Source organism: Pimephales promelas, chromosome 9, assembly GCF_988280905.1.
Source record: "Pimephales promelas chromosome 9, fPimPro1.hap1.1, whole genome shotgun sequence".
Classification (NCBI taxonomy): Eukaryota; Metazoa; Chordata; class Actinopteri; order Cypriniformes; family Leuciscidae; genus Pimephales; species Pimephales promelas.
Window position 1 is genome coordinate 33,054,876 of NC_142777.1, and position 17,801 is coordinate 33,072,676.

Below are 17,801 nucleotides of genomic sequence, written 5' to 3' on the forward strand. Positions count from 1 at the left end.
TCTCTTTTTGTTCAGTTAGGAAGGATGACATGCAGTGTTTGAGAGTGACAACATGATTTTTGGTGATTTTTTTTTTGGGTTGTGCTTTCCAACGCTAGAATGTTCTGTGTAGATGCCAGGCTGTTGCTATGTGGTTTCTGAAGTGCTCTTAGTGTTTTTTTTTAGTAAGTGGATGATAGGACGTTGCTAGTTTCCAGCTTTAAATCTCAATGTCTAAGAGTTTTCTAAGAGTCTAAGAGTTTTTTTTTTTGCTTGTTTAATCATTGCCACACAAAAATTGTCAGTCAGATTGCTTTGAAAATGAATAGCACAGCTCTTCTAAACAATCTGCATGGTTCAAGGTATAATTCATGTCAGTGGCACAAACGATGCGTGAGTTGTGTGTGCCAAAATTTAATGCTCAGGGTTAAGTATTCTCAAATCCACTAATTAAAACCAAAAGGGTTTAAAATGGATTAAAACAGTGTTTTACCTCACTACAGGATTTGTGTTTTCACAATCCACTTCTGTGAATTCTAGCTGAGCAAAATGTCACTGTCTCAATTATTGAGAACTGGACGAACCTGCAAACACAGCTGAGATGACATCAACGCTTCGCACTGACCGCCCAGCGGTCTGATTTTGATGAAAAATCTTTGTCCTCATTGACTGCTTTCTATTGTTCCTGCACATTACTGAAGCGTAGTAAAATAACTCACAGTGGCTGTTTTCTGCTCCCCCGCATTGAATTGGAAGGGCTTTCCTCATCTGTTTGATGTTACTCACACACATTTCATTAAGAGCCCAAGTGCTCAGTTCTCTTTCATGAGTTCATGTTTATTAAAGCCGTACGCTGAGGCACAGAGGCTTTACGGCTGAATAAATCGAGGTAGGCTGCAGCTGGGTCTTGATTTACCATAGGGTTATTTTTCTGGGAAAGACTTCATGGACGTTTTGATTAATCCACAAAGATGAACTTCTTCCATACTCTGGCAAAATGATGCAAGTCAGTTCCCTTGGCAGCCATCAATTTAATATCAGCAGCCAGCTATTCCTCTATAGATCCTATCTACTTGAATGGGCAAGCACAGAAATTTCCAAAAAAATCACTAATCTGACAAAGTCACTGCAGATTTTCCTCATCCCATCTCAAATCAAGCTAAACTACATGTTTCAGGTCGGTTGAGCTAATGCACATACAATGCCTTTGCCAATAAGGCAATTTCAGCTGAAAGGCGGGTCTTCCATTTCTATAATCGCCATATTGAACATTGTGATTTCTCCCATTCATTTTCCACAAATGTTTTTTCAATTTCAAGTTTTTTCCTGCTTGTAAGTGCTATATAAATATAAATCACTTCATTCTTTTGCGCTCAATATACTGTATGTTCAGACTGCACGCAAATCAGATTTTTATCTCAAATCAGATCTTTACAGACAGATTGTCCCCACTTTTAATTGCTAGTGATCAAATAACATTTGTATGTGATGAGGCTTTTAAAACAGATGTAGGAAAAATGGAGGTGTATTATTTCGCTCTCCAGGTTAGGGCCTTGTCAAGTTGTGGTGCAGAACTCTTCCGTCGCAAATACTTCTGGCATTTCCGTCACCAGTTTTGGCGTTATCGCTGTGTGTCGCATTAAGAGTTTTGAACAGTCAGAGTGTATAAACAGATCTTTTAAAAGATCTTTGTGATCACAATTTAAACCACCTCCATATGCGTTTTAATTTAGTTTTCATGTTTGCTTTTTCTTTTTTCCTTTGCTGTCCAGACTTTCAAAAAACCTATCTGGATAAAATTTGGATATGCAAAAAATCAGATTTTTGCTGGTAGCCTAAGATACAGTGAAATAAAAAAGCCAAAAATGTACTGTAACCTATTTAAAATCATTGATTGCTTTTTTTTTTGTATAGATTATAGAAAAGTATTTCAGTGTTAGAGATACAGTATTTGATCCCAAGTTTATTTAGTTGCAGGTTCGCTTTTAGGCTTGACATTTATAATAAACGTTGTTTATAATAAATGCCACTATAATAAAGGCTGTTTGTTTTATGCTTATTATGTTTTTCATTCCCATTCTGTTTTTAATGGATTTATTGGGGAGTGAGGGTAATTTAATTATGTATATAGTATTTAATGTTTATAAATGTTTCTTTTTGTTTACAGATATTTCACATTATTTCAGAATTTAATAATAAAATGTGACCTTCCATATGAATAGTTTTGCTTTTCTGTTAACAGTGCAGTTTTGCCCCAATGTGACGTAGGTTTTTTTTTGTAAAACGTCTGTATAGCATGTCTCGGCCTGTCAGAGGTGATTGGCTGCAGATTGTCAGTTCTATAGATCTTGATTGTATAGCAATCTTCTTACATCATGCATCAGGGGAAGCAATAAGTGCATTGTTGCCATAACAATCCGGTTGCGTCACTCACAGCACCGGGGAACAAAGGATTGTCCAGAGCCGGCTATATGATCACTCAAATGTAAGATCTTTTTTTAGCAAGGCAGTTCGTTCTGCATTTTTAATATGGGTTTGGTAGAGAATCTGCATTGTGAAATTCACTTGCACACAAATACAAGGGCTCCTACCTCCTTTCATACTTCCTTTTTCTCTGCTTCTCAGTTTCCCACTGACTCGTTCACCTGTTCTTTGAGGTCTTGCCCAGTGTCTGCACTTTATGTATACAGGCTGTGGGATTTTAGCGTCATGCTGATGCTGTATGCCTTTCATCTCTTGGACTGACCCCAGAATGAAAAGGCGTATGCTTTTGAAATGCTGCTTTCCGCCAGCATTCCCATAATCAACAGCTTTGTAAGATCACAGAAAACATTTCCCAGCTCATTACGACCTCTAAGCAAATAACTAAAGCATTATGGTATGAACGTATGATATTTCGGATTGGAGATTTTATTTCTGGTAAAGTGAGGAGAGTTTCGAGATATACTAGAATGGTAAAAAGCTCAAGGATTCTTGTAATGGATGCCTTGTACATTGTTTTTAGTCTTAAAATGAATTTTTGGTGTGTGGTCTGCTAAAGAGATGGCTTTTTGTATAAAATTTTGATGGCCTTGAATGGATGTATTTCCATTCAGAGACTAGATCCGCTAGAGAAGCCTCTCATTCAGAAATGGCACCCTGTTGGACTAACTGGCTCTGAAAATAGGTACTAAAACTACTGTAGCAGGCAGCAATAGGCCGCATTGCTTGAATCTCTCTCTGGGGGCCGTGAGATGTGACGTGAGGAGATATCATTTAGAGAGGCTCTCTGTTGGACTGGAAATGGGTGCATTTGTGGCTCAGTGTCCAGCAGTCTAACAGTGATCACTCAAATATTTTAACGTTTCACATAATACACTAACGATCAAATGGTTTTGAAAGAAGTCTCTTATGCTCACCAAGGCTGCATTTATTTAGTTAAAAAATATGGTAGAAACTGCAATATCGTGACATTTTATTACTATTCAAAATAACCGTTTTCTGTAAATATAGTTTAAAATGCTCTGATGGAAAAGCTGAATTTTCAGCATAATTTCTCCAGTCTTCTGTCACATGATCCTTCAGAAATCATTCTGAAATGCTTATTTGCTGTTCAAGAAACATGCCTTATTATCATCATCATCATCAAATGTTTTTGCTTCTTAATATTTTTGTGGAAACCGTGCACTCTCAGATAAAAAGGTACAAAAGCCGTCACTGGGGATCAGGGCCGTGCAGAGACCTCTGGAGGGGCAGGTGCTCAAAGTATAAAATGGGGCACATGGAAACAAGGCTTTATAGGGCTGTGCTCAAAATATCAATACAGTAATATATCAATACAGATGATTCTGCATCGATACAGCAGCAAATGCATTGATGCAGTTTTGAAAAAGAAACAGAACAGAAAAGACAATTTTAAAGTTTAAAATTTAAAAAAATAATTTATATATTTATATATAACTCTGGGATTAGAAACTGAAGCATCTTAAGTTGCCCCAACCTGATGGCTTTTTCTTCTCTGTTATACATGTAACCCTCTTCATCTGTGTGCTCCCCTAGATGTCTCTGCGTTGTGTTTAAATGGTGTTGAATGAGGAGGACACAAATATCGTGGTCATCACGGTAGCAACTTTATTTTGGGCTCTCTTATTCTGCATCAGCCAGTATGCAGCACACCGCAACATCTTTCCACAAGGAAAATAGAACTGTTAGTAAACAATATTAAAAAAATAAAAATGCATACAAAACTATAAAATAAAACAGCACAGCCTTAGCTGCAATTATATTAGCAATCAAATCACGGGGATTCTCAAAGATTGGGAAAAAATAACTTTCCCCATATGACAATTAAATGTCAAATGTCACATACATCCAAAATACAAAGCACAAAACCCAAAATACTCAGACAGATGATAATCACCATACAATACACAGAAAAATATACCCCACCACATGGAATTTACAACTCATTAAATAATATCAGAAATATAAAACCATCCATCACAAATAACTGCACATATATGTTTGTTAACATCTTTAACAGTTATATATTTTCTAAAATAACATGGATGGCCAATATAATTCAAGAAATTAAATAGATGTGGCAGAGAACACCAAAAAACCCTCCTTACCTTTCCACAAGGAAAATAGAACTGAATTAAAAACAGCTCCACCCATGTGAAGAAGGCCTGACTCACACAGTGAAACGCTCATAGAACACAGCTCCCCCCTAAGGCTGGGAGAAACATTTTACATCATTCCTACATCCACCCCCTCTTTAAATGATGCCGTCCCAGTCATCACTAAAAACAAAACAAAATTAACTCAGTTTAATTCTTAAGATTAACTTTGATGTGTCTGGGTGGGGTGTGTATGTGTGTTGTTATTGCTAAAGTAGAGCTGCTTCTTTGCTTTAGCCTTTTCCCACAATTTCCTTCCTCTCTCGACCTTCTCCTTGTCAATCTCACTTTGGAGGACATGTATCTCCAAGGAGAGTCTATTTGGAGGGCGTCTTTTCCGCTCAGGATATCTCCTCTCCGGCCGCTCAGGACTGGAGACTTCCAACGACGTCTGATCTTCATGCTCCTCCTTTTCACTCACGGTCTCTTTCAATTGACTTCCATTCTGTTCATGCTCTTCGCCCAGAACATCTGGCCATTCCACACTTGTAAACTGGGTAATAGTACCACTGTCTCCACTTTCAATTGTCTCCATTACTTCCTCTTCTTCTGAAATACTTGAGTCCATTCCAGACACTTCCTCCATGTCAGGCTCTTCTCGTACAAGGCACTTGGGGCTCATCGGGAAAAACATGCACTGGGACAGAAGATTTCGGTGGATGATTCTTTCCCGGTCACCATCTTCTTGACGAACCACATACACTGGAATTCCTGGCTGTTTCTTCACCACAATATACGGACATGGTTCCCACCTATCAGCTAGCTTCTGTTTCCCCTCGACATAACACACTTTCACCATCACTCTGTCGCCCGGTTGGAACATTTGGCTTCTGGCTTTCTTGTCATAGTGCTTTTTCTGAAGATCCTTAGCATGCCTCGACATTCGGTCTGCTTCTTCATAAGCATAGGTCAAGCACTCATGCAGAGTCTGAACATATTCACTGTACTCGCATGGTTCTCTTGCTGTTGACAGGCCAAAAAGGAGATCAACAGGCAGTCGTGGATGTCTGCCATACATCAAGAAGTATGGGGAGAACCCAGTCGAATCGTGTTGAGTGCAATTGTAAGCATGCGTCAGTGCATCAAGGTATTCATGCCATTTCGGTTTTTTATCAGGATCAAGTGTGCCCAACATATTCATCAGAGTTCTATTAAATCTCTCAGTGGTCCCATTTCCCTGGGGATGGTAGGGGCTAGTATGAGTCCTTGTAATCCCCGTCAGCTTACACAACTCCTTGACTACTGTACTCTCAAAATTTCTACCTTGATCGGCATGGAGTCTTGCTGGGAAACCAAATCGGCAGAAGAAATTCTTCCACAGCACCCTTGCCACAGTGACAGCCTTCTGGTCTTTTGTGGGGTAAGCCTGGGCGAATCTTGAGAAATGATCGGTGACCACCAGGACGTTCTCTATTCCTCCCTTAGACTTCTCCAGGACAAGGAAATCCATGCAGATGAGTTCCATAGGGGCACTAGTGTGAATGCTCACCAGCGGAGCCCTATTTCCAGTGGGAGTTTTCCTCAGACAACATCTTTCACACTGCTCACACCAGGACTTTATTTCACAGTGCATCCTTGGCCAAAAGAATCGTTCCCGGAACAGATTCAAAGTACGCTCAAATCCCAAATGACCAGAGTCGTCATGAAGACTTGTTTTAGCCAAAAGTCGCATTTTCTCGGGCAAGACCAGCTGAGCAATGGACTGTCCCTGAACATCCTTAACTTGCCTGTAAAGAATTCCATCATTGACCATCAGCCTCCTCCACTCTTTTAAAAGAAGCCTTGCGTCTTTTCCCTTTTCCAATCTTTCTCCACGTCTTGGCTTTTTGTTTAGTGTCTTGTAATGGAGGACTGGCCCAATGACAGGGTCCTCTTTTTGACATCCTCTGATCTCCAGCTTTGTCATTGCAGGCAGCGCATCAGTACCCGCTCCATCAAATGGATTGGCTAGCTCATCAACCTGGCCCAGAAACTCTCCATCTTGGCATACAATAGTTCTCTCTTCATGCTCCCAAACATCGTCCTTCCTCCCTGACTCATCTCCACAGGACTGGACTTTCTGCGTGGAGGAAATGCACTGTGGGCAGGACTGAAGAGTTTCTATGACCTCTTGATTAGACATCCTTGAGAGTGCGTCAGCATTAGAGTTGGACTTCCCTTGTCTGTACTCTATGTCAAAGTCAAACATGGCAAGCTGTGACACCCAACGCTGACCTGTGGCATCGAGCTTCGCTGTACTCATCACATATTTAAGTGGATTGTTGTCAGTGAGCACAGAAAATTTATGCCCATAAAGGTGATCATAAAACTTATCTGTAACAGCCCACTTTAGAGCCAAAAACTCTAACTTATGTGCGGGGTAGCGGGTTTCTGGTGGTCTCAAACCTCGGCTTGCATACGCAATTACTTTTTCCACACCGTCTTGAACTTGTGCAAGGACCGCCCCAAGACCCTCACCAGAAGCATCCGTTTGTAGTAGAAATGGTAAGTTGAAGTCAGGGTAGCCCAAAATTGGTGTTGTAGTTAGTCTCTCCTTCAGTACTTCAAACGCTCTCTCACATTCATCTGTCCACTCAAACGGTTTCACAGTTCCAGAAGTTCCTTTCACCCCTCTTTTCTTCTTCTTTGGGTCTCCAGAGGTAAGTCTATACAGAGGTGCCGCCAATGTTGCATATCCCTTGATAAACCGCCTGTAGTACCCAGCGAAACCAACGAACCCCAGCACTTCCTTCACACTCGACGGCCGCTTCCAGTCTCTGACTCTGCTTATCTTCTCAGGATCTGTATGAATACCCTCCGCAGACACCACATGGCCCAGGTACTGAACTTCCTTCCTTAGGAGACTACACTTTTGAGGCTTCAGCTTCAGACCATGTTTGCGGAGCCGGCTGAACACTTCTTCCAACCGCTCGAGATGCTCTTCAAAAGTCCTAGAGAAGATAATTAGGTCGTCAAGGTAGATAAGGAGGCTCTCAAAGTTCAGATCACCAAAGCAACAGGTCATCAATCTTTGGAAAGTTGAGGGGGCGTTCTGCAGACCAAACGGCATCCTGTTGGCCTCATATAACCCCATGGGGGTGCTGAAAGCAGTTTTGAGCTTGTCATGTTCAGCCACCTCAACTTGCCAGTAACCAGACGTGAGATCAAGTGTCGAGAAGAACTTTGACTTTCCCAGCGCCTCCAATGCCTCCTCTATCCTTGGTAGTGGAAAAGCGTCTCTGGTACTGCAGGAATTCAGTTTCCTGTAGTCCACGCAGATCCTCAGGGAGCCATCTTTTTTAGAAACCACAACGATGGGGGATGCATAGGGACTTTTGCTTGGCCGAATGACTCCAGCTTCTTCCATCTCTGAAATGGCCTTCCTCACTTCCTGGTACTGAGAGGGGGGTATTTTGCGATAAGGGAGGCGGAAAGGTTTAGAATCCACCAGAGGTATCTCATGTTGCACAGTGGTGGTGTGTCCATAGTCCATGGAGTGTTTGGAGAAGACATCAGCATTTCTCCTCAGCAAATCCTGAAGCAACGCCAACTGCTCCTCACCTTCCACTGCTGCAGCACTAAGATCAACTCCACAAGTCATACCATTAACAGACTCAACACTGGTAGTCTGCTGCTGACTTTGACAAGATGCTGTCACTGAATTCTCACACTGACTCGAACACATGACCTGGTTTTGGCGCAGCATGTGGCACTTTTCATCCCCTTCAATGACATTCTGAACCAGGAAAGCATCTGCCAGCAGGGTCTTCGGATTGACAATAACCTCCTTTCCAGACAGATTTAAGAGTCGGATGGGAACACAACCTTTTTCAACATTAGCAAGCAGCCTGGCAACCATAAGGCCTTCTGGAACCTTTTTGGAGGACTGGCTCTCCACTAGAACTGTATATTGTGTCTTCTTCGGTCCACCCACAACTCTGCCAATAACATCCTGCTCCTTACCAGCTGGTATCCTTATTCTGTGACCAGCATACTGTACTTGACCAACTTTACCTGTAGATCCACCAGGTTCACTTTTACTCACAGCAACCATTGCAGAGTGCCACTCAGGATTGGTCAACTTCACTTTGGCCAGATATTTTCTGCCATATGATGCTTGAAGGTCATTTCTGGAGATCCTTATTACATTAGTCCCAATGAGCAATGGAACACTGGATCGGTACTCCGTCACAGGGACAACAAAAGCAGGAACATTTGAGTAGACCCTTCCCAAAAACTTAAGGTTGATGCAAAGCACACCAACATAAGATACGGGTTGACCAGCGGCACCTTCAATGGGGATGTCTGATGGCTGCAATTCCTGAAAACGTAGGACAGGATGCCGGCGCCAGAACTCATCAGTAATTGTGGTTACTTGAGAGCCAGAGTCAATGAGAGCCTTACACATTTCTCCATTCACTCCAACCACCCCTTCATTACAGGGACCCACCAGCGGGGTATCAGCTGGTTTTGACCTGCCCGTTTCATGATGCTGGGGACTCTGTTGCATGCCTGTAGTTGCCCCGATAACCACAGGCCCTAAGCATTTAAATCCTTCCTGGACTCTGCTCCAATTTCAGCTTGGGCTGCTTCATCAGTCATCACTGTCCGACACAGACGTGCAATGTGTCCCGGTTTTCCACAACGATAGCACACTACGCCCCTCACTGCAGTGTCACTACTCTCTTGAGGTCTCTGGGTGTGAGGAAACACAGTCTGTGGTGATGCTCCAACTTTAGCCTCCAGCTGCATCAATCTGTTAAGCTGATCCTCTTGACTGCTCACCAGTTTCTTCACCATGGCTGTGAGTTCAGTAAGGTCTGTGTTCTGCCTATTTCCCTTTTCTGTTCTCGGCTTTTCACCACTCAGGTTTCCACTCACTGTCGTAAACTGTGCCTGTGTGTACGTCTTTTTGGCCTTTGGCTGTGTCTGAAACTTCCTTGTCTCCCGAGCAAGGTTACGAAGCTCTGCTTGAAGTTCACGAAAACTTAAAAGTCTAGGCTTCATCGGAGCTATCCTGTGAAAAACCTCTTCATCACTCAATCCTCTCATGAACTGACGTGTCAGTTTTCCGTCCCGGTCTGGGAAAGGTTGGCCTCCATACTGAGCATCTTCCACTGAACGTAAAGTGGCCTCCAGAGCAATGGCGTATGAACAAGCTGATTCGCCAGGGCGCTGGTATCTCTCATAGAAATCAGCTAAGGGGTCCAGGGACGTCTGCATATCACTATACTCAGCTCGTAGTTCTTCAAATGCTCTGCTGGCAATCTGCTCTTTAGGAGGGAGATTCAGAACTAGCCTCCTGGCTTCACCACTCAAATGTTGCACTACAGTAGAAAAGGACAGATTTTCGGGCATTCCTCCAGCATCAAGGAGGTACTTCATATCTCTTATCCAGTCTTCAATGAGTATCCTGCAATCAGGGCCACCGCTGAACACTTGCACATTTCGAACTTGATGTGTCTGTGTAAAGCTGGGCTGTGGCGTGGTCATTCCAGTAGAAGGAATGTATACATCTTGCTGATGAGCCACATGCGGAGGTGCAGTCTGAGGTCTTTGCACTGAAATGGGTTGTTGTGCATACATATGTGAACCATGAGACACCGGCCCTGTCATAGGAGCATACACAGGAGGGGAGGAGGATGACACAACGGCACAATGCGTATGTAAGGTGCGCTGACGATCATTGTTATTCCGGTGTGTTAGAACAGAGTCCGTCTTCTGCAGAAAGTTGGGTCCAGACAAGACAGGAGGTGCAGGGGGCTGGACTGTGTCAGGTGGTTTTGAGTAAATGGCATTTGGCACACCATAACAGAAGGATGGAGGAACCTGAGACGCCGTTGGATGACCTGGAAAGTTGGTTTGGGGTGAAACAGCCATTGCAGAAGGAGACTGCAGGCCATATGGAGAAGTGTACATATTGGGTGCCTGGATCATACCTGGACAAGTAGGAATGTAAGTTTTAGGCGGCACAGTCAACGCTGGGGGCAGGTATGGGTCATTTGGAGAAGGCGACAAATCAGTTGGCATTCTGCTGGCCACATGTGGTGAAGCCTGAATGGTAGTGACATTGTCATGAATGTTAGTTTGGGACAAAACAGTAGGCACATTAGATGGGTGTGGGCTCACAGAAGACATGGGCATGGGGGTTGGAAGTCCAAAGAATGGGTTATCTGGGCCTTGGGCATGAGCTGAGGGCTGATGTTGCACAAAAGTGCTGGGGCAGGTGCCCAACTGGTGCCAGCTCACTGCTGAGGGGGGCACATTCTCCGTATGTGCAGCTAGCTGCCTAGTCTTTGGCCTGACAGACTGTTGGGAGTCATCCTTTTGCTGGGATACAGTTTCAATACTCACATCGACGGGCATGCTTATTTCATACTGTTGGATTTTGTCCTGCTTTACTGGTAGCCATGGGGTGGCCTGGAAGGGCTGCCTTGGAGGTACTTGGGGATGAGGAGGTGGTCGATGAGGGGTGGTTTCATGGAGCCCCTGCATTACTCTTCGACTTCTTTCAATTTCCTCTTCTATGCAATACACAATGTGTATGTAGTGTGCAATACACTGTGTGTAGTGTTTGATAATATAGAAATATGAAAAAAAAATAGTTGAGTGTAAATTAATGCTGTTAGTGAATGTGTTGTATATATATCTGATGTTTCCTGTAATCACTCAGCCAATTATCATAAATTAAGGTAAATGGGAAAGAGCAAAAAAATAGTAATAAAAAAGATCCACTTCAAGAGATTTAAACGCCTGAATGCACACACCAAAAAAAAAGTTAATTGCTTCCAAAGACACAGCAGTTCACAAATGTATTACTCAAATCAATAAATTAACACTCTTATATAACACAATATCAAAAGTTCAGAGACAGAAGGAGAAAAAAAAAAAATAATTCTCCTTATGCAAAACTTAGTTCAGTTCAACAATATATTTAACACTGTCACTTTAAAACAAGTTTCTTTTTTTTTTTCTTTTTTTTTCCACTCACAATTCTTATTTGTCAGATTGCTTCCGTTGACGTAGAAACCAACGATCCGGGTCACGGCACCAAAGATGTAACCCTCTTCATCTGTGTGCTCCCCTAGATGTCTCTGCGTTGTGTTTAAATGGTGTTGAATGAGGAGGACACAAATATCGTGGTCATCACGGTAGCAACTTTATTTTGGGCTCTCTTATTCTGCATCAGCCAGTATGCAGCACACCGCAACATCTTTCCACAAGGAAAATAGAACTGTTAGTAAACAATATTAAAAAAATAAAAATGCATACAAAACTATAAAATAAAACAGCACAGCCTTAGCTGCAATTATATTAGCAATCAAATCACGGGGATTCTCAAAGATTGGGAAAAAATAACTTTCCCCATATGACAATTAAATGTCAAATGTCACATACATCCAAAATACAAAGCACAAAACCCAAAATACTCAGACAGATGATAATCACCATACAATACACAGAAAAATATACCCCACCACATGGAATTTACAACTCATTAAATAATATCAGAAATATAAAACCATCCATCACAAATAACTGCACATATATGTTTGTTAACATCTTTAACAGTTATATATTTTCTAAAATAACATGGATGGCCAATATAATTCAAGAAATTAAATAGATGTGGCAGAGAACACCAAAAAACCCTCCTTACCTTTCCACAAGGAAAATAGAACTGAATTAAAAACAGCTCCACCCATGTGAAGAAGGCCTGACTCACACAGTGAAACGCTCATAGAACACAGCTCCCCCTAAGGCTGGGAGAAACATTTTACATCATTCCTACATCCAGAATAATAAAGAACAGCTGTTATAGTGAACTGTATAGGACAAAATCAACCTGGCCCATGTTTCGTGCAGTACAGTATAGTATAGTTTTATTTAATGGCATGTCAGCATCTGTGGCTATTTTCATGGCAAAAAGTGATTTACAAAAATACAAGAGTTACATTTTATACAATGAAAATAAAAACAAAGCAAACAGAAACAGCAATTAATACTTTACAAGATTTTTAACATTAATGTGATGCCTGTTATGGTAAATTCTTACTTAAGTCCTTAAGTGAGTTTGCTGCCTTTGCTGTTGATGTTGTTACTGCTGCTGCTGCTGATACTGCTGGACTTGATCTGAGACTGTAGACATTAAAATAAACAGAAATATAGGTTATTAGCTGATTAAACCATTTTTATATGACCATGACAAGATGTAAAGATTGCTGACAGTGTTTGGAACTGGCTCACTAGTTCACTGACCTGCTAAAGCTACAGATTCTACCCAGGCTGCTATAGTATAATAATACAATAATAGTATATAATAGTAACGTTACTAGGGCAGATGTTCACAGAGGCTTCTGCACACAAATCATAAGTTACTAACTGGTAAGCCTATGTGATAACTTACCAGAGTTGTGATAATATTTTTTATGTGAAAATATTTTTTTAAATAAATACTGTAATAATATTAATAGTTTAAAGTACAAATAATAGTTTTTAGTCAAATAACACCCCTCCACGCCCGTGAAACTTTTCTCCCTCAAACAGCAAGCTAACGTTACTTCTACAGCCTACACACAGCAATACAAACAATATCTCTCTGCATGCTCTCTTCACGTCGTTCTAGTAAAATAATAATAATAAGTAAACAAACATCAAAATCACTTCGCTGAGAATAGAACACCACTTACCAGCAGCCGCAAGACTTGAAGATATCCTCTGGGAATGCGCGATTGCGCGTAGCCGCGCGAAATTAAAAAATGCGCGTGCAGCGTGAGGAATCAGGTGAAAGGTCATCATGTGGGTCATTTTATTTACAGCTAAATTATTATTCATTCATTTTACTACTAGTTAGATGGGGCAGGCATCCACAAAAGTGCCTTTAAATACAAAAAAAAAGGAGAGGAAATTTTGTCTTGACAAAAGGGCACTTTGGGCACCAAGGGGCAAAAGGGCAGGTGCTCGAGCACCCAACGCCCCCCCCCCCCTCTGCACGTGCCTGCTGGGGATGTACCTTTTCAAAAGATACACTTTTGTACCTAAAGGCTGCATATTGGTACCTTACTGGTACATCTTAGCACCTAAAATGTACATATGAACACATGAAATGTACATATTAGCACCCAAAATGTACATATTAGCACCTGAAATGTACACATTAGCACCTGAAATGTACATATTAGCACCTGAAATGTACATATTAGCACCTCAAATGTACATATTAGCACCTGAAATGTACATATGAACACCTGAAATGTACATATTAACACCTGAAATGAACATATTAGCACCTAAAATGAACATATTAGCACCTAAAATGGACAAAAGTTTACCTTTTGAAAAGGTACAGCCCCAGTTACAGCTTTTGTTCCTTTTTTTCTGAGAGTATCATGATACTTTTTCATGATACTTTTTTATCAGGAATCGGTAACACTTTAGTTTAGGGTCCAATTCTCACCTTAAACTGCATGGTTGCTTGTTAGCATATCATAGCATAGCATGTCTTCTTATTAGTACTTATAAAGAACATATTAATGCCTTATTCTACATGACCAGTTTCTACATCCATAATCCTACCAACCTAAATTTAACAACTACCTTACTAACTATTAAGAAGCAGTAATTTGGAGTTTGAGGCAAAAGTCGTAGATAATATAGTGAGAATTAGACCCTAAGCCACTAAGGATCCCATGATTCTTTTATGAATAGAATGTTCAAAACAACATTACTTCAATGAGCTCATTGTTTCTGCCCTAAATTAACTGTGATTTGTATATTTACATTTCTGAAATGCATAACTTGGACACAGTCACCTCTGACAACAGATCACTCTAAATTGTAATATAGATGCGTGCATTTTCTGTAAAGCTGCTTTGAAACGTGCTATACAAATAAAAAAAAAAGAACTAAATTGAACAGCATTTACTTGAAATAGAAAAGTATTTGAGAGAGATTTTGTAACACTATAAATGTGTTTGTCACTTCTGATCAATTTAATATATATTTGCTGAATAAAAAGTATTAATTTCTTTCAGCAAAACTAATCTTGCGGACCCCAAACCTTTGAACGCCAGTGTTAGGAAAATACTAATACTAATGGTTGCTGAATACTTATTTTGTTTGTTTAATGACTCCCGAGATGGAGGAGCATGCAAGACGACAAGGCTGCAGGCATTGGAAACCAATACAAAATTATAAGTTTGTTGTACAGATGGCTATTCTAATGAAATACTTGTGATTTTAGGAGTTGTTGTTTTTTAGTAACTTTAATTTGATTGTGTATCCCTGTAGCTATAAACAAGGTCTATGGCCTGGTATTTGGGAAGCTGAATTCCCACTCGCACACCTACACTCATCTAAGCCTGGAGAACAGAGAAACACATGCCCAGCTTATTGGCAGCTCTCTCCAATTGATCTGGGATTTAAACTTTGTAATTAAAGCTTTGTAATTTATTTTCATGTGGGATGTATAGATCCCACAGCCCAGAATTACTCCACCTCCAGAAACCACCTACACACCTTTAGCTCAATCGGCCTTTCCTTCCCACCTCCTCTTTCCGCAGCACAAACATCAAATCCCAAATGATTTTGTGATGGTTATTACTAGTAAGTGTAGGGAGGGAAATTAGAGAATTTTTTATGCAATGCAATTTGTGCGCTGTGGCAAAGCTTAGCAAGTTCAACTCTTTGGTTTAAGGCAAGATTTTAATTCTGCTGATTTTATTTTTTATAAAGCTCAATCTTTGAATCACTATTGCATGTCGCTATTGCAGGGAAATAAGGGGCATTTATGTCAGCAAAGCAAGAACAAGGCAATATTAGGTTTTTCTTTTTATTTGATTTCTTTTTTATTGCTTTCCCTTCTGTATCCCCTAAGCTGTGTTGGTGTCAATCTCCAAGTGTACTTGGAAAACTGTTTATTTTTAGGATCCTTTCAAATTGAACAGCTTTAATGGTGTAGCCTACTTTCACTATAGTGCAGCTTGTGCTGAAGCTTCTCACAATCTGTCTCATATATTTGGTGAAATTGTTTCTTTAAAGAGGATGCCATTATCATTGATGTTCAAAGAGGTAACCAGATTTTTTTTTACATTTTCGGAAGAAGTTGTGAGTGGTGTTTCCCCGTGCAACAGGACTATCAGCTTCTTAAAATAATACCCGAAACCCATTAGAAATAAGCACACAGGTAAACATAACGACAAGATATAAAGATGTTTGTTAGTATATGTTGCAGGGTATCTGGAGTGTGTCAGTTGGGACTCATTTAATTCTAGGCTTTTAACATTTGACTCACATCTAGTAATTCACCAGCGAGTGCCAGAAAGTCTGTTCCTAATGGCTTTCATTGACACTTTCATAGGGAACGTGAGTTAAAACAAAAACACCCATAAAACCAGCGATGAGCCAGCTGCACGGACGTTATCATCTCAGAACCTTCCCCCTTTCCAGCAAGAAGGAATTCCAACCCCCCAATTTTTATATATAATCATCATCATCATCATTTTCATCATCATTTTATTGGAGGATAACCCCTTGAGATGGAACATCTCATTTTCGAGGGGGTCCTCAAGATAACACCAAACACTTACACACATCCTAAAGCTCTTCCACCCTAATCATGTGATAAATGTTTTGACATGCATCTAATTTACCTTTTATGTGGTTTGGCATGTATTCATTCTCTCTTCTAAACTATTTTGGGTTTGACACATGACTTGCATACTATGATTAACCTGAAATCATATGTGTAGCATGTTTAGTCTCTATAAACTCCAATGTTTGTCCCACATTTGTTAATTTATATTACATTTTGCTAACTTTGACACATTAGTATTATAAGAATCTTGTAGATTATTTTTGTAAACACCCAATGAAATTGAACATTCAAATGTCCGGTGAGGAGACAAAGAGTCGTAAAACTCCCTCCACAGGGGCAGTTTCCCATTGGTTCACACACCGCCAGGGGGTGTGACATCTTCACGCTTTAAAATCACTGATCCTCAAGAACAGCTCTCTTCTTCTTCCTCCTCTTCGTCTCCAGTTTGTTATTTATTTATTTATTTGAAGTTTTGTTTTTCCTTTTCGTATTCTACTTTGTTCGTTTCCGCAGATGAGTAATGAACTTAGCCTGAATTATTTCGTCGGTAACTTATGTCAAAGACCGTTAACTCTTCATTGAATTGCGTGCTCCACACGATCCAGTCGACCACGTGACGCTGAGACGGAACGACCCACCACACGCATGCGCTGTCTCGAGTCAGCACCACAAAAAACCATATATGCAAGTGTCGTTTATCGAGCTTTCAGAGCATTAAGATTGTGTTTTCCATGTTGTCTCTCAAGGGTTCACCATTTGCCACGCTCCGTCGGGATCTCTCTCTCACTCACTTCCTGTTTCTTTCACTTTCAGTCTTTCAGTGTTGTGAAATCCTAGTCTGTTTATATATACATTTATTCCATGTATACATAGTGTATTCTTTTTTAAATGCATTATATTCATTTGATTGACTGTCTCGTGCGCATTTCTAAGTGCTTTACAAATTTATACTTAAAAAGGTATAGAACAGGAAAGTTAATCCTCGTGGCCAGAGGAATAGCTTCTGTTGAAAGGAGGATCATTTTGTGAGGTTTGATGGAGATCGAGTGATCAGGTTTGCTGGACAAGCAGATGATTCGATCATAAATTAATCCCCTGACAATCTATCTATTTTAGATTATTGACATATTAATATTTAATTATAATTCTTGTGATGGATTATTGATAGTACAATTGTTCTTTGCATTCAATCGTTCATACAGAACATTTGCAACTTACTCCCTTGCGGGTAATTTTATCATTTTTAGGTGATTCCCGGTCATGTTTAATGACTAGTTATTAAAATGATATTCCCTGCATCTGAGGTAATCCCGAGATTCCCATACACCGCGGAGCAGTTTGTACATCAACGACATAATTCTGACGACATAAGGATGGAAAGGAACCTTTTCCTTTCTTCTCTCTCAGCATCTCTCACTCCCTCAGCTGCTCGCAGACCAGATGGCCCCGTCGTCTGCGCTTTCTTCTCGATTACATATTAATGTGTTTGTCTCTATTCTGTTTCCTGTGTCATCTCTAATACCTCCTTGGATTTCCATCAATGGATGTCAGGCGGATCAAAGGCGACACATGCATGAGAAAAAGCAGGG